General features: G+C 37.4%; 1 long non-coding RNA gene across 1 annotated transcript; it reads left to right on the top strand.

Moving 5' to 3' along the window:
- The first annotated feature begins 1,990 nt into the window (after positions 1-1,990).
- On the top strand, positions 1,991-2,495 carry LOC108915822. The gene is made up of 2 exons (XR_001964740.1): positions 1,991-2,188; positions 2,244-2,495. It is a non-coding gene; the product is annotated as an uncharacterized LOC108915822 (long non-coding RNA).
- Positions 2,496-4,674: the final 2,179 nt, after the last annotated feature.

The raw sequence follows: 4,674 nt of genomic DNA, 5'->3' as shown, positions 1-4,674 counted from the left end.
CCCTCCCCTCCCGCGCTAGCCTAAGGGCCACCTTAGCAAAGCGCATCCCAGGCTGCATAGCCGCACTACCCTACCCAACCATACCACACATAAACATGACACAACCCCCGGAGCTTACACAGACGACCCGGTGAAGCAAGAAGAGCGCCAGAGGAAAGGGCCCTAGCCGACGGGGCCCAGCCAGGACAAAAGGAGGTCCCAAAAAGCGCCTACACCGGCCGCATTTGCGGTCGGGGTAGACGACGGATGGGGCCCACCTACGAAGGTTGTCCAGGCCTATACGAGATGAGGCAGGATAATGGCGCGCGGCTAGTCCAAAAGATCCAAAACCTTTATAACTCACTTTTTGTGCCGATGTAATGAATCCATTATTCGTTCTAGATTCATAGCTTTTGTCAAAATTTTACTTGACAAAAAATCTGTAATCATTTCATTTATTCACACATAGGCAACTTTACTGGTAAGAGATTGAAAATTACCCCCACTACATGACTCCAGAGCCCGAGAGGACAGCGATATGTGTCTGTCCTTTTTTAGACAGAGACAAAATAAATTTCTGTTGTCTCTGTTAGCATTCATTTTGAAATTTAACAGCTGACGCCGGAACTTCATCATGATTCATACGTTACAATATAATTTTAGAATTTTCAGAAAATGTAATAATGTGAATGAAGAAATTATACGTGAAACATTGCCAATGACTNCCACACTTATACACCATTTACAACTCCGACATCCCACATCCCCCCAACACCAATATATACTTATACGCCGACGACCTGACAGTCACATCCCAATCCGTAAATCCTAGATATTTCGTCTCCCTCCTCCAAAACTCCTTAAACCAACTTGAAACCTGGTGCAACAGGTGGAAAATCAAAATGAATCCCAACAAAAGTTCGGCTATCCTTTTTACCAAACGAAAAATACCACAAAGCCCATCTCCTGGAATCGACAAACACGATACCTGGGCGTGACGATGGACCAGCGTCTCACGTGGAAACCGCACATCGTGGAGACGGTAGCGCGAGCGAAGACCACCAGGGCTAGGCTCTATCTCTTACTCAGAGGTGGAAACACCCTCAGTTTAAGGAATAAGTGAACGCTTATCAAGGTGGTACTTTAACCGCAGCTAACCTACGCCTCCACGGCGTGGGGTCACGCGGCAAAAAGCCACTTAAAGTCATTACAGGCTGTGGAAAACATAGCCCTCCGCACGGCCACCGACGCGCCCTGGTACGTAAGAAACTGACATATTACGAGACTTACAATACACAAACGCTACACAGACAATAAGACAAAATGCGGAGAAACGGTTTGACGTAGCCGCTAGACATGACAATCCCCTCCTCAGGCAAGCCGTTGACTACGTACCCGACGTGACCAGCTGGACATAACCGACAAACACAAAAGACCTAGACACCAACTTTTTGACCCTGGGTGACCGCCCCAACAACATCCCCCCCCCTCCCGCTAACCTTTTCTGTTTCAGAGACCGCCAGGAACAAGAAACGAAGACAACGACACACACATACACACCCCCCCATACCCTCCTTACCTTTCCCTTCCCGTGCTAGCCTAAGGGCCACCTTAGTAAAGCGCATCCCCGGCTGCATAGCCCAACCCTACCCAACCATAGACATGACACCACCCCCGGGGTTTACACAGACGAGCCGGCGAAGCAAGAAGAGCGGCAGAAGAAAGGGCCCTAGCCGGCGGGGCCCAGCCAGGACAAAAGGAGGTCCCACAAAGCGCCTACACCGGCCGCATTTGCGGTCGGGGTAGACGACGGATGGGGCCCACCTACGAAGGCTGTCCAGGCCTACACGAGATGAGGCAGGATAAAGAGGGATAATCCCCCTCGATCCCAAATCATCGCGGCCAATATCTAGCCATGGAATAATGGCGCGTAATGAATCCATTATTCTTTCTAGATTCATAGCTTTTGTCAAAATTTTATTTGACGAAAATTCTATAAACATTTCATATATTATTGTTATGGTTTGAAAAACGAAGTACATTGAATATTTGACAAATTTATTTTATCTTTCATATGGATTCATATAATTATCAAACCCTTATAAAATTAGAAAATTTGGGAAGAATACTCTCTGATTTACTTGAAAAAGTGGATAATGAAATTAATCAGACTGATGTCGAGTGGCTTCATTTAAAAAGTATATCTGAGGTACAACATTCAACAGCCCCTAATAATGCGAATATTTCATCAGCAAACATTTCAGTGAAAAAAGAAGTTCCCACTGAGAAACCACAAAATACAAATTCTTGTTTCTCAAAAATGGAAAATGAAAATATTGACGATCATTCTGTTAATTCCATAACACTTGATTTAAACCCTCTCGGACAAAATTGTTTTAACCGAAGAAATGATGAAGAATTCGATAGTGATTGACTCTTTCCCCTTGTTTAAATGTTCTAGATTGTAAGTTTAAATGCTTAATCATATATAATATAAGTAAGTACTATACTGTTTATGACATGTTTCATTTAATTTAGATTTAAGAACCGCTAAATATAGTGAAAAAAATCAATTGTGAGTAGATGTTATAAAAACATGTATAGGCTGTTCTACTGGATGTTTTGAAAGATATTAGATACAAGAAAAACTGATAAAATATTTGTTTGCTTTAAAGTATGTAAATATCTTAGGTATTTATATACAAGGAAACCAAAATATTTGAGCCGTGATGGTAGGAAGCACAGTGGCAAAGTAGTGGAGTAGGGAACTATGAATTACTTGTTGCCTGCATTTCCATCTCATTTGCCCTAAATGATTTGCCTATTTCTGGGCCCAAGTGAAATTTGTTCAGTTGTAAATATAGCAAACGCAGGGTGTTTTATATTTGCAAACTCAATACATTTTTAATTGCTATTTAAGACCTCAAAAAATTTGCTTCATTTATGTTAATATTAAATTCTACTATAATGTAATTATTTTAATTCTACAAAATTTTTAATACAATATGTCAAAAACATGTTCATATATAGGTATCCTTAACAGCCAACTCGGAAGAGGGTTAAAGGAGGACACTAGGAATTTTTTAGCGCTTAAAAAAATATATAATCGCGTAATAATATTAATTAATTGATCTATACCTACAAATTTCTGCATAATCAGGAAAAACAGCATATATTTTTTTATAGAACATATAAACATTAATAAAATAATAAAATAAAAAAAATTAACATTTTAAATGTAAAAACAGGCTTTTACTTAAGCTTATATATATTTTTGGCTTTTAGCTGCATCCAAAAATTTTTTAGAATCGCTTGTTTGATATCTCCGGAATTCTACTTAAAATGCAGTAAAATAATAGAACAATATTACATTAACGAATTCAAAACCAAGTTGATTACCTTGGAAAATTACGTTGAAGATATAAATCCCAAGGTCTTTCAACCCAGACAAACGTCATATGTTTGCAATCGTACAGAAAATGAATCAATCAGATGAGTACCCGTACTATATCATTAGAACTAGGAGAAGGCGTTTCCGGTAATCTTTGAGAAGTCTTAAGCAAGTATCCTAGAGCGCAGGTCATAACAGATTTGGAGTATAACCCAAACAGTATCAACCTGTTCAACCGCATCAAGGACGATATACCTTACATTACGTGTAAATTTCTTAGAACATTTTAGTGTAAAGGAGGACAAACTGCATCCTCCAATGTACCTGCGGAGGACGTAGGACTGTCCTGGCTGGAGGAGGGTTGGCAACCCCCTAATGCGTGGAATGAGGGTATAGCCTAATTGTGATAGAAGATACATGATATAGACAGTGGTGGCTGTTGAAAATTAAAGTGTTAATGTTTTGATACTGCAGCATGGGGTCCATACCATTTTTAAGAGCTGATTTATAAGCTCACATAAAGAATTTCCATAATAAAAAAATTTTGAATAGAATTTGAAAAATAAAATAAAATAAGGGTTTGTATTTTTTCATAATGGACTGGTAGATATGTATATACAAATAGGTATTTTTTTCATTTTTGACACAATCCAATTATTTTTATATCCATTTAAATTTTAAAATGATAATTTCTATTATTCAAACCTCAAAATAACTTGAAATGAAATTTTAAATTTTGAGAGAAATAAAACAAAAGCCGTTTGTATTTATCAGTTGATTTGGAAAAAAAACTATTTTGCAAATACGTATATGTTTAACTGTCTTGGATATCCCAAGATGGGCAACCCGTAATTTCATTTTTCACTTTGCAGATTTCTTCTGCAATTTTTTGTGTCATGAAAGTTCTCTTTGTGAGCCTATAGTTTTTTCTCTAACCATAAACTGATGAGGTTTGGTCTAATGTAATTTAATAGACATTGGACCTTGCATCTTATAAGACGTACATCTCCATGTTACGACTCAAAAAACAATTGAGGCAAATGTTGCAAGTTTGCCTTATGTTGGTCACGTGAAAACTGTCCTGTTTTCTCCTTTATTGTTCAAAATACAAAAAAATTATGTAAGAATAACAGTAGGGACTTAAAAAAATTTTTTCATGCATGTCCCACAAAGACAATTAATAATAATGATGATGATTAATAATAATAATAATAATAATAATAATAATAATAATAATAATAATAACAATAATAATAATAATAATAATAATAATAATAACAATAATAATAATAACAATAATAATA

Source organism: Anoplophora glabripennis, unplaced genomic scaffold (assembly GCF_000390285.2).
Source record: "Anoplophora glabripennis isolate ALB-LARVAE unplaced genomic scaffold, Agla_2.0 scaffold1698, whole genome shotgun sequence".
NCBI lineage: Eukaryota > Metazoa > Arthropoda > Insecta > Coleoptera > Cerambycidae > Anoplophora > Anoplophora glabripennis.
Note: the sequence above shows the minus strand (reverse complement) of the source record. Positions and strands in the feature narration are given on the sequence as shown.